Source organism: Drosophila eugracilis, unplaced genomic scaffold, assembly GCF_018153835.1.
Source record: "Drosophila eugracilis isolate 14026-0451.02 unplaced genomic scaffold, ASM1815383v1 contig_90, whole genome shotgun sequence".
Classification (NCBI taxonomy): domain Eukaryota; kingdom Metazoa; phylum Arthropoda; class Insecta; order Diptera; family Drosophilidae; genus Drosophila; species Drosophila eugracilis.
In genome coordinates, this window is record NW_024573812.1 from 9,060,148 (window position 1) to 9,082,612 (window position 22,465).

The following is a 22,465-nucleotide window of genomic DNA, read 5'->3' on the forward strand; positions in this document are numbered from 1 at the left end:
ATAAAGGGAAAGACTAGAAAGCAAGGCCAAAAAAGTCTACAAAATATATAAAAAATAGGTTAATGACCGCTCTCCTTTCTTAGTAAACTCTATCTTTATACCTAATCTTTGTTTTGGTATAAATAGTACACAGTTCGTACATTTTTACTCGACTTTATATTTAGTTGCTCCTTCCCTAAACCGCGTTTCCCCTGGGGAACAGGGATTATTTTAGGACCTTTAACTAGTTGCTTCGGCCCCATGGGCATATCGTGATCATCCACAAAGCCACGCCACTCCTCCTCCTCCGACCAGGCAACCCACCCAGGCTGTCCAGGACAATTAATTTTGCCCCGGCTTGTCAGCTTATTGTTTATCTACATAAATACGGAACACGAAGACCGGGCTGCCCTGAGCTGTCGTGTCATTTATTCCACTACTGCTGCTGCTGCTGCTCCGTCCCGTTTCGACTTTCGATATCCTTCGGTGGATGTCGCGGTGCAGTTGCCACACCATTTATGCCATTAAGTCATTAGCTTTGTTTAACAAATAACAAACTGTCAATGAGTGATTAACGATGTTTTTCGCATGAACTGCAATTAGCCGCCGCCGTGGACGTTCGTCTCCCGAGTTGTTCCTCCTGATAAATGGGTGTGATTTCGCTGCCAGCGGTGTTTCCTATGGAACCTACGATGGTGCACTGGATGGATTGATGGGTGGCGGGTTGGGTGGTTACCATCGGATGACAACCACTCGTTATTGATGCGCCCCCAAGCTGCCGTCAATTGGCAATTATTGTGCTGTATTGTGCTTCAAGTCAACGGCATTTGCCATACTTATAGACATAGACATAGTCATAGTCATAGTCATGGAATAGTCACACTCATCAGAGTCATCATTGGAGGACAGTGGTGGCACATTCAGTATCTAATTTCATATAATAGAATATTAAAACAAGAACTCTTTCTTAGCAAAAACTATACATATTAGTTAAAGTTAACTTTAACCTTATTTCCTGTTTCATTTAGTAAACAGTTTACTAAAATCTGAAAAGCTGTTCCAATAGATAGATTTCTAGCCATACCTTTGAGTTTCTGGCTGCCAACTCTAACAGTTAGTGGGGGGTGATGAGGAGAAGTCAACGCAATTATACCCGTTGACAAGTGTAATGTCAGCCAACCGCGGCTGCCGTTCTCATTGGCATCTCCACGAAGCTCCATTTGCCATCCATCCCGGTGTTCCCGTTGTTCATGGTGCTTCTTCTGCTCCTGCTGTTCCTGATGTTCCTGCTGTCGACGTGACGCGCTTCATCACTCACTCGCTGGCTGCTAACACGCTCCCCAGTTACCCACTTATTCAGCCCACCACTCCACTTAGCCACTCAGCTCGACGGGAGGACTGGCGCCTGGCTCATTTCGATCCCTGCACTTTATTTCCATGCACAGGAGCGGATCAGGTGAGTTTGAAAGTAGGGCTCTTTAATTAGGAAATGTTAATATCTAGCACTTATCATTTTTACAAAACTTTAAGCTTTATGTAAACTTCTTATGAATCAAACAAAAGATATTCCAGCCATATTTGCTCTTGCTTTGATAATGTGAAGGGTAGCTTTTTGAGTGGTATGTAGTTTATTATTATGTGGATAATTGAGTGGGAATCAAAACTATAAATCGCTTTGCACACGTTGTTCTTCTCCAGTTTTCTTCTAGCTCTTTCTATCGTCTCTTGGCATCACTACTAACTAGGCGTTTCCCAACACTATCGGGCTATCGATAGGGATGCGAATTAGCCGCTGTTCACAATAATAATTAATGTCAAATATTTATTAATTCTTATTAATAACATTACTGGCAACCCTTAAACTCGAATAATATTGATTTAAAAACTCAACCATTCTTGAACCGCCCCTGTTTTGCAATATTTACACTGTAATTATTATGCAAAATGCAATTGACTTCATTATTTACGATATTGTTAGACTTCGTGAGCAGCGTGCTAAATGGGGTGAACCACATTGGATGGCGACAACAAAGCTTCAATATATACATATTCTATATACATATATATATATAGCTAATTCCATATTTCTATGTATATATTTGTAATCCGTGAACACAATATAAATGAGTTTGTGTGCGGTCGCTAATTGCCTTTGCCAGAAAGTTAATTACGGCGAAATTTCAAAATTTCAAAATTGGACTTGTCAAAAACATTTTGACGTTTCCCTCCAGATTGCCATCCAACCACCCTCCCCACCCCTTTCACAACCAGGAGGAAATTAGTTTTACAAACTTTTCGGTTTTTGCATTTTGCAGTGTTTTGATTTCAGTTGACTTTTAACTAAAAGTTGGCATTCATTGTCGGGCTTCGGCACTCATTATGCGGCATTATTATGACTATTAGCACTCGAATATCAAACATAAATGAGGAAATGCCATTCATCAAGTGGCGAGTGTTGATGTCCATTTGCATTACTGGCAAACATTTGCCAGGCCTAATTAAGTGCCATGGAAGCGTGTTAATGAGTGCTCTCGCCCAGCTCGAAAAATCATATTAAAATTGCAAACAAAAATAATTCTGAAATTGTAAAATCAGTTGGTTTCATTTCAGTTGATTTTCGGTGAAATGTCATTTGTGAAATGTGATTTGGTTTCTGGCGCTGTCCTGCTGAGAGTGGGAAATGGAAATAGCGGTCTCTGAATTAGTTGATAAAATTCCATTCAAATGAAAAACTAATTGAAAATAATACAACTTTGTTGCAACATTTAATGAACACTATGCAAGCCTTTGTTCAACATTTAATGAGCTGCCAGGGAATTTTGCATTGTTCGTTGGAAGAACGAAGACAATCTTTTTGCTCATTACAAGGATGGGTATAGGGAAAGTGGGAAAACAAGGTGTTTTTCTTTTTTGCACACGGTGATGGGAGGGTATAGGGTTTGCCCGTATTCCTCATTACTCATTAGACATGCACGCCGGGCTAAGGTCTTTGATTTAACACCTAAAAGAGGAGCTGAGCTGAGCTGGAGCGACAAAGGCCTCATTAATTAGGAATGTTAAGATGATGAAAACTAATCTGCTAAAAGCACACTCTCGCTACTTTCAGTGCCCCCCTTTTCTTACCCATACCCATGGCCATCCTCTCGCCTTCTGAATCCTTTAGGTTAGTCATTTGTCTGCCAGGATCAACGCAAGGATGGCAAGGCGGGAGTGCAAGGAGTGGCTTTGGAGGCGTCATTGTTTGGCACCGGTTCACATGCGCTTAATGCACTTGGAAGCCCTGGTTTCACCTTCGACAATGTTGCTGGATAAGCACAGACGGCAAAACACTGGCAACAAACTAACCCAGCCCCAAGGACCCGGCGGTAGCGAAGGATAGACCATGAGGCAAGGACGTCAGGTTGAAATCTGTGCAAATCACAAAATTGGAAAAATCGAGGCGAAACAAATGGAGGAGAGGTATAGGGTGGGGCAGAGGCACAGCCAGCTAAATGCCAAGCGAAGTAGAAGCCGGAATCAGAATCGAGTCCTCCATTAGAGTTGGCCATAAAATAAGCAACTTGTATCGGTAGCTGCAGCTCCGCCAGTGGCCTCCGCTTTTCCCAGCTCATTTTCCACATGGAGAAAAGAGTTTTTCTCAAAATTGGGAAACAGTGTTCCGAAACGATAAATTCAAGACAAAGTTTTTCAATGATAATGCCAGAACTAATGCTGAGCGATTAATTAAAAACTTTGCCATTTTTTGATAAATTGGTCAAATTTTTGGAAAACTGTACAAAAATCGATCTGAAACTATTTTTAAGATGAAATATGTTAAGCTTGCTATCTTAACGCATTATTTTATGTCCTTAAAAGAAAAAGCATTAATAAATAGTCTTATCTTTACCAATCATAAACCTTCTCCTATCCTATTTCCAGAGAAAGTCTATGAAGTTTCACACTTTTACCTCCTAACTTTCCTTAGTGCACTCGTAAGCTCATGATGCCCCAATGCATGACGCTTGGCTGAGTGCAAATTCAATTAACTTGTTACAACACAAGCTAAGGATCAGCTTTGGCATCAGCATCTGCCCAGACGGGATTGGGATTTGTATCTATATCTGGGCCTGCAGATACCCGCCTGTCCTGCACTAAAATGCTGCACTGAAATCAGGTCCGGAAAAGGGCTTCCAAGGGATGGGCCAACGTTCTTATCCCCATACTTCGATCGACTTTTGTTTATTCTATTTCGAATTTTAATTCCAATCAAATTGCTTTTTGCGGTGCCCGCTCAAACAAACACACAGTTATTTGATTTAGGCCCCCGTTTGGAAAATGCATTTTTCATTCAATTAATAAAAGATTCCGAAGGCAAATAGCCATAACCGAGTGACATTTGCAACGGGGCAAGATGGAAGGCAGCAAATAGAACTCCTGGAGCCAGAGCCATGAATTTCTTAGCAACTCAAATTGAAATTAATAATCGAATGTCAATTACTCAATGGATTAGCTCGGAAGCAATGTAAATTGATCAAGGGAAAACATGATCAACTTGTTTGGAATGAAAATAGTTTAGAGGAAGGCTTCCTCTAGGGAAGGGCTTTTAAGGAAGCTATGATGATTTCTTAATTTGTTAATATTTCCAGTTTCTGATAAGTAAAAAAGTTAAATTCCTCCTTAAACCCTACAGTCCTAACTCAAATTTAGCTTTAAATAAAATTACCATCTCGCCCGCTCAACTGACAAACGCCGACGGGCAAAATATTCTGGTTGGCCCCTTTTTTCCACCATTTTTCGACAGTACCTTAAAAAAGTATATCCCCATCGCAGCGGTCCATAATTTATGGCCTGTCCCAATGCCCGCTTCCATTATGAATTCATTAGCACCTGAGGGCTACGCAAAAGAACGGAGAAGGCTGCGAAAAAAGGGGGAAATTTAAAAGGCAGAAGTGAGTTGACGTTTCCACCAGCTAACCAACAGAAAAAAAGGTCTCGAAAAAGCACAAAGTTGTGCTGGGCGTTCGGCCAATGCCAATAGGTTAAAAATAAAGGCCAAAAGTCCGAAACAAATTCAAGGCTGCTGAACTTTCGGCAGTTTAAAGTGGCTTATAGCCGGCCGTCTGATCCCGGGATTCTTTTCAATCTGGAACGGTCATATATTTGCATATCACGAATTGTTATACTAAACCAACAGAGTGCTCCGAATCTCGTCTAACTGGAAGAGATTTGTCCGGGGAGCTGCACAAATGATGCGATCCGTGTGGGACGTGCCCCGCCGTTTTGGCCGCAAATCGATGGAGCTGGTGGTGGCGGTGGTGGTGTTGGACAACAGAGCCAAAACCAATTCACGTTCCACCCAGCTGCAGTCCCAAATGGCTGGCTGCATTCGCAATTAGATTGCAGAGTGGCAGAGTCTCTCAAGGATTTGCCGAGATTTTGCGGCGCTAAACAGCTAAATGGCCGTGACAGCTGCAATCGAACTGGGCCAGCTGGCAATTTATTTTTCTGTTAGCCAAATCTTGCGACATTTTATGACGTCTGCTCTTTCTCTTGGCCCTATCCTTATCCTTACGCTCCCCTCAAACCTTGATGTCACCTTTAAGGCGTTGCCAGCAAATCAACGTCACGTCCGCCAATCCAAGGCGTCCATAAAAAATGTCTCCGTGTCTGGACTCTCATTCTGCCATTCTTCCACCATCCGTTCCTCTGTCCGCACGAGTTGAGGAATAGTTTTGCTGACTGCTGCAGAAGTAGCCATCCAAGGCGACCCTTTTCCCTTCCTGATTCCAGCAGTGGGCGGGTGGTCATGTGTGCTCAGGTTCGTCTACGTGCCTTGATCTGCTTACAAGTTCAGAGTTCCATGGCATTTCCTGTGGGCAAGGTCACTGGGGGTCAGTTGGTATACGGGATTGCCAGGACCACTGTATATCCAGTTTATTTGTCGCAGTTGACAAATTGATATGAATTGGCCAGGAAATCTGTTGCAGCGGCAATCGTCGACGAATCAAATGTGATTCGATATAATCGATCTAAATAATTGAATAGTTTTTTAGACTTATAAGGAAGTCTAAACTCATTGATATTAACCCTACCTTAACATAGCATTTAAAGTATGATAAGCTATCAAACTGAGATTCCATATCTCCACCCTTTAATAGTCTCGTAACCTTTCGATTTAATTGCCTTTTGCCTTGTGTGGGATGGAGTTTTTCCTTTCAGCACTTAAAATGTCAAAAGTTCATTGCATTTCCGTCTGAACTTTAAGACCTCCCCCGCTTCCCGAATGTGTTAACTTTTCTATGGTTCTCGTATCGATTGTCGGCATAGAGAAATCGGCCCATTCAATAAGTCAGAGTTCGGCATTTGTCATGAATCAGTCTTAGCCCCCTGACGCCCACTCTTCATGGCCTGCCAGCCTGCTAATGTCGTTGCACATTTAAGTCCACGTGACCATCGTGTGTATCTATTGGAGAGTTGGTATGTCCGGGCTGCTGCTCCACCTCCACCTGTGATTTCTTGTAGGCCCCCTCGCCCCATTCACCATCCGTTTCGACCTTTCGCCGCCCATGTGAGGCTGAGTGTTCGTCGGTTTGTTTCACTTCAATCAGTTGTCGGTTGACTGCTTTCGTTAAGTGCCATCTTTGCATGTGTCCGGACTCCGGAGGGAGGTTCCCTTCGCCGCTTCCCTTTGCCATGTCCGTCACTGGAGGCTAGCACGCAATGCAGGCACCTCCACCCCCTTTGGGTACCTTTCACAGACGCCCCTGGCCTCTAGTCACATTGCAAATTATTTGGGTCTGTCACAGCCGTGATTTGGACTTTTGATTACTTGATTACGTTTGCAATGCGTTTCCTCTACCTCATACCCTCCTCCATCTCCCCTTTGCTCTTTGTGGATCTGGACATCGGACACTTGCTGAATCTTTCTGTTGCCATCTGGACGGGACTTGGACAACGAGAACTCCAACCATTACACACAGTCAAAAAAAAGGTCATGAATATTATTATAGAAAGACCATAGAGGGATACCATTAATAGTTACATTATATTAGTACCCACTTTCAGCACTAATAATAATAATAATAATAGGGAAGATATGCCCTTTCATTTCTCTAAGTGCATCTGTGTAACCGACAAACGCCATCATCGGATGCGGGCTGCCTCTCGTCAATGATTTAAATGGAGGTCAAGTGGAGTTCTCTTGATTGACGCAGCCCATTGAACGTTTCCCACTGCCCTCCTCAGACTCGCACATCGCCCATCGCCTCGGCCCAGCCAAGTCAATCTTTTAGCCAAAATGTAATTTGCACATTGATTACATGAAGAGAAAATGAGTTACGCTGCAATTTAGTGCCGCAAATGAAGTGAAACCGATCGGCAATTTGTTGATAGTTTTGTCCCCAGCTGCGTCACAGATTACAATTGCGGGAGGGAAGGGAATTGGTTTGTTAGATGACTAAGAAGATGGGCAACTTGGATGAATCACTGGTTCTGGTGGGTAAGCGACAAGTTGATGGACTCTGACTGACTTGGTAGAAGGAAAGGGATTTCTTTAGAACAAGGATGAAGGAAAACTGCCAGTCAGAGGAAACCTCGTTAAGCTTTAGCTTGTATTTAAAAGTTTAACATTAATTTTAGTTTGTATGCCATGAAAGGATATCGTGTCAACTAGTCGAATACGAAATATTTTATATACTTTCTTTAAGTTAAGCTTGATTTTTGGTAATGGAGATCTTAATTTTGTTATCTCTAAGGCATTTTACATAATAAATTGAATATTTATTTCATTTACTTTATAACAAAAGATAAACAAAAGTAGAATATTTGATACAAATTACCAGTAAAGGTATTCCACATAAGTTAATTACGGTTTCAGATATCATATTAATAAAAACACAAGAATATCGCCCATATGCAATGTTTTCTCCCGGAAGCCACCACGACCTATGCCAACATTAACCCACCAAAGGGCACTATTCGAAATGCTTAACACCTGCTAGGCGGAGGCCAAAGGAGCCAGTAAACAGACAGTTTTCTTGGAGGACTGCGGCACGTTTGGCTTTAACCAACAGAAAGCCGCTTAATTGCCGGCCATTTGACCGGCGGCGCTGTTCACTCCTCCCCGGCCCATTATCGTGTATAAATCAGTCAACACCCAGTCGCTCAATTTTCAACACTTGACTATTAAAAACTTTGGCGAATTTATTTAAGGAGAGAGAGAGTTGGGGTTACCCCGGAGGCGCCAGTCGGTAGTCCGGAGACGGGAGTCCGGAGTTTGTGGAGCGGAGTTAATTGCTCGCTTCCATGTTGTTTATTCTTGGTATTTTAAAGAAAATAATTCATAAATTAATTTGGACATGAGAAAATATGAGCGAAAAATACCAGAAATATTCGTTGAACGCGCGGTGCAGAGAAAACGTTTTATGAAAAATCACCTCATAAATTTGCAGCTACGTGAACGGCAGCAATTATGATGGGTGGATAGGTGGGGTATAGAGGGGATTCAAAGGAGGAACTTACGTGACCAGGTCGAAGAATCAACATCAGCTTTTATTTACTCAACAATTTGGCAACCTTTTTGTTAACAACTTATCAAAAATTATGTCAAAATTGCAGCACCATAAAGGAAGGGTCTGGCTGGTATGGGCTGGTATGGTCTGGTTGCCTGGATGCATGGTTATATGGATGCATGGGTTAAGGTTAACCCACTGCGTCCTGGCCATTGCCGCTGATTGGCATTCAAGCACTTCATTACAGCAATTGCCCCATTGAAGCCCAGCTCCCAGTGCGAGGAATTGAAATTTCACGCAAGTTGAGCACACAACAAGGAGTTGGCCATAAGTGGGGGTTAAAAAAGGGAAAAGGGAGAGCACATGGGAGCGGATGAGTTGAGGGGGGAAGCAGGGGGGACAGGGGTAGTGGCAGCCAAAGGGAGTGCAACACATGCAAAGCAATTTAAATGTCGGCCATCGCCTGAGTACTCGCTTGAGTCTGCACAGGGAAAAAATCGAAATCAAAAACTTTTTAATATGAAATTTGTGTTGTTTTTTTAGGAATTTAATAATTTTAAATTTTTTTTTAAATTTTTATTAAATATTTTTAGCATTTTAAAGTAATTTACTTTGAGTTTAAATAATATTTAATTTAATTGGATCTTTTTCCTGCTCCTAAAAGTATGCAACATTTCTTTCGTTTTGTACAATATTTGCATATTTAATATAAATTATATTGGATGACCTTAATATGTTACTAATTTAGAGAAATAGGGTTAGTATCGAGCTAATATAGGAGTGTTATGTTTTTAATAACATCAACTTCGTAAAAATTGTAGTTTATTTCACTTAATAAACAGGATTAATTACCAACAACTCCTATAAAATAAATCATACCTCTTTTTGCTGACAACAATTGACCAATATCGACCAATAAATATGCATTTCCAAAATTAATGAAACAACAAATAGATCATATATCTATCTATATAAGTATATATATTATTTAAAATGTGGAAATGTGGAAAAAATAATTCATGTTTTTCACAACTTCTCAGTTGGTTTTTTCCATATTTTTGCACACGATATACATTTTTTCCAGTGCTTGGCCATTGGACATGCTCCCGTTTTTGCATTGTTGACCGCTGAGTGATGCAGGTTGCCTCCTCAGGCCCCCCTCACCGCCGTCTCGTTCCCTATTGACCAACCCCTTTTCAGCTTGTTTGGGGCTCCTCGCGTTTTTCGCGCCGCGCAAGCCGATAATTTATTAAAGGCGATTATTATGGCCTGGTTCGAACGAGTTTGCACTCGTCTGGGAACTGAGAATGGAAATGGGAATGGGACCTGCGTGTTGTGGTAATTTACTGCCGGAGGGGAGTGAAAAGCGGCAACACACAAAGGGGGGAGGAAGGGTAGGAGGTTGGCAGAAAAAAAATAAAGGCGATCCATAGGGATCCCTGGCCGTGTTGTACTTTGAGGTATTTACATATGAAATGTGTTAAATTGAGCTCTTTTTTAGCACAAGTTTGTTTTAGCGAACAAATTGCTGCCCTCCCGTGCCTCTCCCCCTCCTCCTACCCATTCCCCGTCGTGAAATTATAGTTTCAACATTCCGGCAACTCAGTCGCGGGGCCCCACATAATCGGCCGACGATTTGATTAAAAAATCGCACAATCATCGCAACGAGGACCTGACCACAAAGGCGCCCCAAGGGTCCCTCAGCGGAATGACGATGACGATGACGTCGGCGATGGCTGGCTCCTTCAACTAATGAAAAATTTGCATATCCTACAATGCTACCTCTCTCTCACCCCATCTACAAAAGTGGAAAGTTTGTTTTGTTTTTTGGGGGCGTGGCATCGTAAAGTGCATTCAACTGGGCGAATTTTTAAAAACAGCACATTTGTGCCGCCCTCCTGTTAGTTGTTGTTTGTTGCCTTTTCACTTTGTGGTGTAAATTTAAATTGCTTTTATTTGAAATTAAAATTAAAGAGCAGCTTAAAGGGGTGAGTTGCGAAATGGTAAAACTTTGTTGGAAAAGAGGATTTTAATATGCAATGAATGGCATATAGAGTAGAAGTTAAATCTAGATAGATAGGTAGGTCATAGCTCTCCAGTCTTCTGATCAATTTGACAGGTAAGTCCAATAACGTATAATATTTAAATTAACCAAATCCCTTTAACTTTTAACCAACCCAAATACAAGCAACCCATTAACTTGGCTTAAATAAATGACAACAAATTCGCTTAGACCCAAAACTATGCTAAATGATTATCGATGGCCAGTGGATATTGTCAACCCAAAAGGAAACTTTGTATCTTCTTTAGCAGCCCCATTAGAGCGACTTAAGTAAGACACTCAAATCAGAATTGACAGCGCAATCAAATCTACGATCCTTCCCAGTTCCTCCCAGTTGATTTGGCCAATGGCCAGGATAGATAGATATCCACCCATTCCCATTCCCTCTACTCAAATTTTAAACCCCGCCCCTGTTGGTCATGGAGCCTACTTTTTATGACCCGCAAAACTTTACGCAGGCTTCCGTTTTGGTTTGGATTCTCGGTTCTCTGGGCTCCTTGGCTGCCTGGCTCCTTGGACCCTTTGGACTCCCGGAGGAAATGTCCAATTTGACAGCCGAGACGCCCAAATTGAAGACATGTGCTGAATTGTATGGCTTTTAAATAAGAAACCATAAAAGACAAAAACAAAACAAAGGGACAGAGTTGGACAGGAAAAGGAGCCAAGAAAAGGAGTCAACAAACCGGAAATTGTCAAAGGAATCAAACTAAACGGAAAGCGAAAACATTTCGAAAGAAATATATATATATATATATATATATATATATTTAAAAATAGAATGAAACAATTTTATGCGCATTTCGGGCAACGAAATGGAAAGTCCTCCTCGGGGGCGAGTACTTCATAATGAATGAACACTGTTCCGAGGCGACGCCTTTTCTGTCTTGGTTAAAATTACAAGAGTCGCTGGGGATGATGGCCTGACTTCGTTAACTTGGCCGCATAGGGTCAGGGGTCAGGGGTCAGCCCACAGGGAGCCAGGGGTCCGGTGTCAGCGATAAAAGGTAATGAAAACAAACGAAACGAGACGAAAATGAAACGCATTGCAATGCCAAACGTTTTTATCTCGCCGTGACTTAAAGGAAAGCGCCTCCCAGTGAGTAACCGACCAGCAAATGCTATTTACACATCCCAAAAAAAAGGCAGCAAGATGGAAATGCTGCTGGAAAAACGAGAAAAGGCGAGAACAAAACGAATTCATGATTCTGGCAAGTAAAACGCTGGCAGTGATAATGGCGGAAAATACTGGAAAAACGGTAGAGCTAGGGAAAAGCCAACTGTTGGTAGTAAAAGCATTTAGATTTCACTTAAAGGAAACTAAAAATGCAAAACGAATGCGCCTGGCAGCCCCCTCACAAAGCGATGATGGAAGGAAATGAAATAGTAAAGGTGTAAGAAAATCAAGGTGGAAAATGGGGGAGAGTGGAGAGACCATGACCACAGTCCAATGATGTGCTGCTGGCTATATAGAACTCTCCATTGAAGGAAAATGGGGACTGAGAGCTGCAGGAGTGGAACTAAAAGCTTTGCAATCTTTGTTAATTGCGGGTTGCACAATGGAAATCGGGAAGTTGGGGAACTGCAGGTGGTAGACCCATCTGAATTTTCCGTAGCACCTCAATTAAGTCGAAAGCTCAAAGGCGATGCGCGGGGTGAGAAAAACTCGAACTCAGACAATGAGAGAGCAAAAGTTAAATGATTTAAATGTTCCCAACTGGCAAGTTAACAAAAAGAAAATCCAGAATTACTCTGATTTCAGCTGACATAGGTAGGTAAGTAAGCATTGTTGTTGTTCTCTTTTATTTCCCTCACGGGGGAACCCTTGTCGGGAAAGCCTCTTGTCGAAAGCTCAGATCCATTCACCCACTTATCGAGCGATATAACCGATAATCGTCTCCTCTAAGCCGGGCACAAATCACTGAGACTCCCTTCTCTTTTCCGCTGGATAGTGGTGTTGTCCATTTGATGGAGCGGATACTTGATGTCTTCTGAGATACAGTTTGACTTCTTGAAGTAAAGATCTTACTGGTTTAATGGGTTTAGTCATTAAGAATTAAAGATCCCTTGAAAAACGATAGGTGTTTTATTGTATTTCTGAATATTTTCAACTTTACTTAAGGCTAAGGAAAATATTTCGTAATAAAATCAAACATTTTAATTCTCCTTTCAGTCATAATGACCTTAAATGACACACATTTCACATTTATAGCTCAGTCAATAATGTAAGCAATCGACAAAAATCTTGTAATTCATTAGGAATATGTTCTACGGAAGTACTACTGTAGTAACTCTTTCTTTTCTCGCCTTTATCAGGTCTGTGTTTGTGATTCCCTTTTTTTAGTTCCCTTGGCATAGTGTGACAAAATCGCTTGAGCCGGCTTAACGAGGCTTGTAATTGAATTATGCGATTTCATTGTGATTATTTTCAAAGCTCTCCTTTCCGGAGAGCAGGCCGATGGAGGAGGCCTGGCCCGGCCTGGTTGCCTTGTCACTTCTGAGTAATGAGATACATAAAAGTTATTTAAACTTTTAAATCCGCGTCGCTGCCTTTTACTTTAGCATTTCATTTCATCCCTGTTCCAGGGAGGTTGGAGGTTCGGGCGAGGAGACGCGAGGCTAGTTAAACGTTTGAAAAGTTTTCCAACTGAGCCGCTGAAATGATTTGGAAAATTACAACAACCAAGGACCGCACAGAGCAGATCAGAGGAGCTGACAAGGAAATACAAATGAGTCGTCGTTTTTACGGCCGCCCCTGAAGAATGCTGCTGTTGACAGTCGCCCGCCCTCACCCTTTATTTTCCCCCTTTTCGTGCATTTTCCACATGCCAGAGGAAAGGGTTGATTGGCATTTCTCGCAGAGTAAGCAAAAGTTTTTCTTCTCCTCTCTGTATACATATATTTTTCGCCCCCCGTTTCTTTGTTTCAGTGGGGCCCCAACACCTCCCTGTCAGCCACCCACCCACACACTCAAACAAACGTCAATCACTCGGAAAAACATGGCCGAAATAGGAAATATATTGGAACATGGCTAAGGCAAGTTTTCTAGCAAATATTCAAAGAAGTCTTTAAGTATTTCACGATCCTTTTCCCAATAGAAAACCTTAGCTCCAGCTTTGATCAAGATGTTATTTGGATATATATACTATGTATATATATAATGAACATCAGTTTACTAAAATTTTTGCACCTTGTAATGAGAGTTTCCCTAAGTGTAGTACTCAACACATAGGCAAGTGTTTCATTTTTTGGCTGATTGCGAGGGCTTGGCTCGGTACACCTCCTCTCTCTATGTCTCCTTCCATTTGGTTGGGGATTCCCCCAAACCATGCCCCTGCCCCAATCCCTGTACCATTACCCCCCGGCTCATTGCCTTTGTGGGCGCCTATTTGGCCTGGTTGAAGCTCTCTGTCTCTGACGGCCTCCAACGGAATGCCGAAAATTCATTTGTATTTCAAAATCCCTTTTTGATGAACTCTACGTTTTCCTGCTGCTCGTGTTTGCCTGCCGTTTGCTGTTGATTTTTTTGCCCTCTCTTCTTGGCTAGAGTACGGCAACGTGTTCCCTTTAGGATTTCTATCTGTCGACGCCCCTGGCCTTCGTCCTTGGTCCTTCTTAGTATCCCTCTAGCTCTCTCTCTCTTATTTGGCTGTTTTTGCTGTAGTAATGCGATTGCCTAAAATGTTTAAATATACTGGAAAGAAAAAGTAAATTAATATATATTTCGTATTTAAGTTAATTTTTATTTAAACACAACTTTGTACCAAAAGAATGTTTTGTACAAAAACAGATTTTGGGATTCATCTTTTATTCTGATTTAAGATTCGCTTCCTTTAAAAACAATTTACCAAATCTTGATTTCAATGATTTCAAAAACTAGCTTTTTACCATAAGAGCTTAATCCAATATCCAATAGAAGGAAATACTTAATTTTTTAAGAATTACATTGTCAAACTCTAATAGCAATCCTCCCCTGTAATCTGAGGCCAACTTCCAAGTATTTTTCTTAATATTTAAAAAATAAAAACATTCTTTTTCTATGAAATTTTCTCCAGTGCATAATTCTAGCCTGGTTCATTGGAATATATATATATATATATATATATAAGCCGATATGCTCTTCTTTTATTAGTTTACAAGAACGGGAAGTATTCAAGTTCAACGAGAATTATTTGGTAGCAAGAAAAAACCTGAAGAGAGTCAAGTGACGTGGGCAAGGTCTTGGTGTCTGGGTTAGGGGAACTGTTTTCCCTGCCTGAGTGCCCGCCCTTAAAGCCTGATCCCCAATACAGACGCCATAAATTATCATGGTAATGTAGATTTGTGCGAGACGCCAGAAGGGCCCGTATCCGGGGCTGTTACGCCGGAATCAGGACCCGGACCGGCCTCAATTACCTTTTGTCTTTGGCCACGGGAAAGTACCAGTACTCACTCGTTGAATCATAATTGCAGTTGCGGATGGCCCTTGAAAAACTTTAATTGCTTGGCTGGGTTGAGGGGTAGGTGGGTGGTTGGTTGGCAGGCCTTAAACCGATTTATTTGATTTATGGGCTGTAGGTGCTTAGTGCTGGCAGACAGGCTTCTTGCTCCTCCTTCCTTCATTTTCATTCCCCTGAACTGCAGTTTCGCTTTTCGCCAAATTGAATCAATAAAGGTTTTCTCGCAAAAAAGCAAAACTTTTGCGATTATAATTTATTGTGTTTTCTCCCCCCTCTCCTCCCATCCCACAGTTCTTTTTTTTCTTTGCACTTGCAATTAATGTCAGACACACAGACGACAAGGAGCGGCGAAAGCGACGGGGAGAGCGACAAAGACAGAGAGGAGACGAATAAAAAACAATAAAAGCGAATTACATTAAAATTACACAATCAGCAAAAAGCAGCGACGAAAGGAAGAAAATGGAAATGGAAACCTTGTTACGCTGCACTGGAAAAAGTGGGGAAAAATGTTGACATTAGCAGGTCGGAGATTCGATACTCTACTTGGTTTCTGTACTTGACTGGAAATATACTAAAATAATAATAATAAATAGTAGATTTGATTTGATTTTACAATTTTTATATTTCCCATGAAGCTTAAATATTAATTATAATAAAATCAAAACTCAAATTAACTTAAAAACTTTACCTTCTAAGCAGTTAAACTTGTAAATTAAAGTCATTTAGATTGAAAATTCATCCTAAACAATAGTAGTAGTAACATTAAAGAAGTTGTTATATTCAAAGCTCATATAAAAAATGATAAAAACAGTAAATAAAAAGTGTAAGTTAGTACTACTAGAGTCAGATTCCTAACCACATTACCAACATTCGATCCAAATACCGAATACCTCCGTTAATGGTATGAAAAAGCGAAATGATGACTGCGGGAGGGCTGGGTGGATTATTTCAGCGGGGAGTCTTGGCAACAGGTTCTTGAAACGCAATTGAAATTGTTGCTAAACGAGTTTTAATTAGACAGGCGAAGCTGCAGCAGTAACAGCAGCAGCAGCAGCCAAAGCCAAAGCGGCTAAAACAATGAGTTGGCGGCGGGGATGAAAGCCAGGTAATTCCGCCAAGGGGGGGAAACTAATGGTATCCTAATTAGATGATAGTCGGTCCAGTCAATGCGAATGATGTGCTAAAATTGTGAATGATGTCTGTGTGTCGCTTTTCCTCGTCTTTACCCCCAACTCCTCTCTCGTGAAAATCAAATCGGAACTGCAGCTAGAAAAAAGTTCACTTAATTACTTTCTTTGGCGAATTAGCGAAGACGGAAATGAGCGCGGAGATGAGTGCCAAAGTGGAGTGGAGAAGTGAGATTGAGATTGAGATTGAGAGAAAGACAGGGATAGATTCTCTAGAGACTGGACCCCTTTGCAGCCGGCAATAAAATAGCTAATCACTGCTGATGGCGTCTTCTGAGTGGAGTGCCCAGGGATGAACTGACTAACGAGAAATTAAATTGTTCAGCCGGGAATAGATGGGATATAATTAATATAGGTACATATTTTTCTTGCTTTTAAAGCGTTTCTTTTATTTATGGAGATATTTTGAAATATTAGATAACAAGTTGTATGAATAAAATACAAAAATATAAGAGAATATATCATTTTAAAGGGCAATCTTCTAGTAATACTTCTTAAATAGTTATCTTTGAAAAGCTTAGAACTTTCTATAAGTTTTCATAATTGGTTTGCAAACTTCTACTAACTTTTACTACCTTATTCATTATTTTTGAAGTCTGTTTACAAATTGATTGTCTAACATTTCCTACCATAGAAATATTAGAGTACATTATATCCAGTGATATCCCATCATCTAAATAAGAAAATGGGAGAAATGTTCCTCCAAATGAGTTACAATTTTACAGGAATTGGAAAAAGGAGACTACTCCCTCTGATTATGGCCACGTTAAAATAAATTAATTAAAAATAAGATCAAGAATATACAGGAGTAAGGCAAACAGACTGTCAAGTAGTCCCATTTGAGCAGAGAGGACAACTTGATTTCTTAATTTTCCGAAACTAGATTAATCTTAGAAGCTGACTACAGCTTAGACATTCAAAAGCTCAAAGATTTTAAAGCCATTTAGTATCATCTATCTATTTAGGTTAGTTAAGAGCTTGATTAGATGTAAGCATATGTAATTATACTGTAATACATATCAGACTAATATGAAATATTAAAAAAAGAACTTTTAAACTTCACTTTGTTGCTAAAAATGTAAATAATCAATAAGAAAAGGAAAAGCCGATTAATTATCTTTACAAAATATAACTAGAATCATTAATAAGTAATATTTGTTATTATTTAAATATTTATTAACAATAAAGAATGGCCAATTTAATAATTGAAATGACTCTTCCGTTTCCGTTCAACTTGAATATGCCCCGCAAGAAGTCAGCACTTAATTAAGCCAATGAAGTAATTATCATGAATAAATCATGGCCAGCTAAATGAAATGAATGAGCCCATAAGCGATGAGACAGGCACGTGAAGCGAAGACACCTTCTCCACCAGATGCCTCCTGGTCTTTTTAGGCATACTCCAAATCCCCACTGTCCACTGAGGAACCCAAAAATGGACGGACATTTGTCGCTGGACGAGATTGATTGAGCGTAACCTCGACGCGTTTCTCATTGTCGAGCGAATCGCAGAAATTTCTTGGCGTTTCGGCCTGTGTTAAATTGCTGGAATCGTTGGGATTGGGATTGGGAATGGGAATGGGATTGGGACTGGGAGTGGTATTGGTGGACACACGGGCAAAACATCTAGCTGAGGCCAACGATGCATACCATCCATCTGGTCTTGTTTCTTTCTTTCTCAGTTTTTTTCCGTGAGTCTCTCCCTCTCTCTCTCTCTGAGAGCTGACAACGGAATTGATTTAATGCCTTTTTCCAAGAGCCACAGGTGGAGTCGAGTTGTCCAGTTGTCCACCTCTCCTCCAGCTGTCGTCCGCATCTCAGCCGATTCGACTGGCTCCCCTTAATTGGCCTCACTTTGGCGGTAACGCTTATTCATGCCTGTGGTTGGGCAACTTTTTCACATACCGCTGCCTGGCAGAAACATTTTAATTATGGCCGAGTGATAGGAACAATCGTATGGGTATTCCTGGGTACCAGGATGAGGATGGAGTCTGGGATTTGATAAGCCCATAATTGCCTTCAATTAACTGGGATCGCTGCGGGTGAGGCAGTAAAAACTTGTGGGACACCTTTAAGTTCAAGTTAATTGACTACTCTTCGTATGTGTAGTATAGCTTAGGGTTTTTAACAAATTTATGTAAGCTACGCCTAACTAGATCTAAGATTTGTGTTTTAGTAAAGAGCTCTTAGTTTAGGCAATAAATTACTAAAGGGGTGGAGCACCTTTTAAAATATGTTTTCCATTATTAGGGAACGCCTTTGAGTCCAAGTCCATTTGATTTTCTTCAGCTATACGAGCTTGCAATCAAAGAACTTAACAAATTAGACTGCGATTTAGCATTTTGCTGTAGTGAGTAAGAAGGATTTAGCTTAAGCGGCAATCCAATAAAATTCTTGCTGTTAAAATGTTAAATAATTATAATAAAATAATAAATTAATAATTGCAATTTAATATCGTATATTAGTAATATATACTTCAATATCGAAAGTGGTAAAGTGAACCAAGGGGAACGTTTAAACTTTCTATAAAGCGTTGTTTCACTTCCATTTGTACTAGGAGAAGTATGACCTCTGTTCCTAAGTTTACTGTCCCGCAAGCCACCAAAATGAATAAACGCCGCTTAAGCTCAGTGTTGCCAGGTGATGAGCGCACATATAAGCTAGATTTGTGAAAAAAATAAGCTAGAATAAGCTAAAACAAGCTACACCCAAATGTGGGTGGCAATAGTCATTGGGGGCTATTTTTATGATTAAGTCCTTAAATTTCCATTGAAAGGGCTTCTTCCTGCTCCTGCTCCCACTCCTAGAACTCACTACTTTGGAGCCAAGCTTCGCGAAAAATTGGTTTATATTGGGCTTTCGGCATTTTACCACTCGCTTTATTAAAGTTCACAACTCCAAGTGGTTGCTGGCAACACTTTAGCCAACATATCGATCTTCGGTGGCACTGTCGATTAGAAATATATTCACGATCATATGAAACGCAAATAAGCATCGGCAAAAAAAGAACAATCTCCGATATTTTCATGCCATAAAACATATTTTCCTTACGAAGCAACGCGTTAATGACGTAAATACATTTAAGGCTAGAATATGCTAGATGAATTGTAAAATAAGCTATATTTCAAGCTATAAGCTAGATCTGGAATTTTCAAGGTTTTCCAGTTCAAAATATGCTAAAACTAGCTTATAATAAGCTAAGCTGGCAACACTGCTTAAGCTCAAATCTGGCGTTCTATTCTAACGGTTCTTTATCTATCCACGCTCCTATACCCAACAAAAATTCAACTTGTTTTTTTTAAAGATTTTCCTTTTTAATTATCCTTAAATAACATAGTTCAGGTATCGGTCATATTTCTAGTGCCATCCAGAGATGAAATCACTCGGCATCAATTATCTCAAATGACTTTCGTTTAAAATGAATTCGACATGTCGACCCAATCTGTGTAGCCCCGAAAGAGCTCTTGCCAGCCGTGTCCAGCCCACTTAACTGGTAAATGCCATGCACATTTTGCTTTTCTCTTTCATTTTCGACTCTAAAATTTTCATTTTCCAAACTAACAAAACCGAAACAAAAACGAAAAATAGAAGAACAGAGCTGAGCTGAGAGAGAGAAAAGGAATTTGCATTTTGCTGGCATTTTTTATGGTAAAATTGAAACATTTATTTATAAACAGAGGACAGGCCAGCCTGAAATCGATAAATAAAAATAGGATAAAACGGCAACAAAGGACGAAACATCAAAAATGAAACGGCATTTCAATCAACACACAAAAGTGTACCATCGAAATGGAACCGGGAATGGATTGGGTAAGGGATTGGGCATGTGGCGTGTGGCATGGGGTATGGGGTATGGGGTATTGGGTATTGGGGCAAAGGAATGGCTTGCAGCAAGTCCGGATTCTGGTTTTGTTCGAGTTTTTGCTAGGTTTTATATTTTTTTTTTTATTTTTGTTCTCGATTTCGGCCTTTGGTTCTGATTTACCCCACTGTTTTTTTTTTTCGTTTGTTGCCAGCAAAATGTTTTCACACCAACTTGGCCCGGAGAAGATTTTTTCTGGGCATTTAGCTCGCTTTTGTGATTTATTCGATGCTTTTCGGAATGCGGCTGCCTGCTGCATGGTGCACGCTGCACAAAAAGTGCAGCCTCACTTGATATTTTTCTGGCTTCTATTTGCCTTTTTGTTTTAATTAAAATGCCCAACTTTAATCAATCGCCAAGGTCCGTATCGGAAATTGGTAAAATGCAACTGTCAGCGGCGAGGAGGGTCGCTTTAATGGTTCGGCATTTAAATGAATTTCAAGATGGACCAACGAGCAGTTTGAGCTCGAGTTCGACGAGCTCTTGTCCACAATTGGTTTTCCATCAAACAAATTGAAACACTCGCTCAGTCCCTCAGTTAGTCAGTCAGTCATTCAGTCATTCAGTCACTCGGTCGATTCTCTTGACTGCACTTAACTTAAAAACGTTTCATTTTATATGGCCCAGGCCTGGTCTCTGCCCTGGCCCTGCTCCTGCTCCTGCTCCTGGTCCCAACATCTCCTCGTCTCCATCTCTCTGGGGACTTCAACCAGTAGGTTGAGGTTGAGGTTGGGTCTGGGTTTCGGTTTGGTTTGTGTTTGGGCTTCGGTTTGGGGTTCATGCACATGGTCGAACGGGGTTGGTGTCGGGCTTTACGGGGTCGAGGATTGCGCCCATAAAGTATGCAACTTCATTGATAACATTTATTTCAAATGCACTCAAAAACCACTCAATAGTATGAAATTTGTTGCAGTTTACCTGCCCTGTGTGCACACACACCTACACACCTACACACACTCGAACCACAGACTCCATCCCTGGGGAAAATGTGGAGCGTGCTCGTATCGCATGTCGCTGCTTTAGCCCTGGCAAATGAGCAGCCAGATGAGAATCGGTTTTAGAAAATGGGTGGTACTCGAATAAGGAGTACCTCTTAATTCGATCTTAAAAGATATATTTTCTATTTATACCTTTTGCCCATAACAATATTTTATTCATTTTATCTGTTTTTTCAACTTTAAAGGAGTTCATTAAGCTTGGGGGACATTTGGAACATTATTTTATATTAATTTCTTTACATTAAAATACTTTTTTTTATGTAAAAAGGTTTTTAAATATTTTATTATATATTTTTTCTTAATACTTTGAAGTTTTAAGCATTTCCTTGGCAAAATCTCAGTCCTAGAAGATCATTTTTCTATAATTATTATTATTATTATTTTTATTAGCAAGTAGAGTATAAAAATCGGATTTTATGCCTACTTTTTAAGACCTTAAGATATCTCTTGCCTAAGTAATACCTTTCTATTACAGAACTTTCCCTGGTATAAATAGTTCTTTATTATATTTCCCACATGCTTTGCATGTCTGCCCTTGTCCGACCCCCAAAGAGGAATGTAACAATATATTTTGCCTTTGTATTACATAAATTTCATTGAAGTGCTTCCATTCATTCCCCTTCGATATGTGTCCATGCAGGGCTCTATAAATATTTCACTGGGGAGATCGGGCGAAAAGCACACACGCGCAGGCAAATTTCAAGGATACTTCGGAGGGGGGGCAATGGGAATAGCAGCTGCCGCGTGCCTATCAGGTTGACATTCAATTAAACTAAACCTGGCCAGGTCCCAAGAGCATTCCAGCCATCTCAAACGTGCAACCTTGAGCCATGTAATGGCATCTTTCATCTGGCACTTGCCAGGCACTTGGGTTTTCCCAAAGATCCTTCTATATATGTTCTATGAAGCACTTATCCTTGAAAACTTTTTGCATTCTTGTTTAATTACATTCATATTTGGGCAAAGGCTTAGAAATATACTGCAATCATTTATTTTCCGTTCGGAAATTAATTGCATTTAAGGAATTTTATTGGCCAACGAACGTATGGCTTTCTCCAATTTATTTAATTGCAAATTAAAAACTTAACAGCAATCTTTCGGTTCAATTACAGTAGATGTGTTCGTTGTTTAAGAAATTATATAAGTTGCCACCTTTTCCTTGTTCAAGTACATGATTTAAGAGAGAGCTTTTACTGGGAATTAAATTACATTTTCACTGGATGCAATCTCTCTGGGAAATATATGGCCATAGTTTACCGAATAATTTAGCTGGCTGCCCACAATATCATTCCCAATTAATGTTAGTTGTGCGGCCTTTAAGCCTTATTATACTTTGTGCTTCCCTTTGTTGATATTTCCCCAGCCGCTTCATCAGCAGCCATAATTTCCATTATAACTTATTGTCTTTCTAATTGAATGAGCGGGGGGAATGGCCTTGCCCATGGCAAAAAT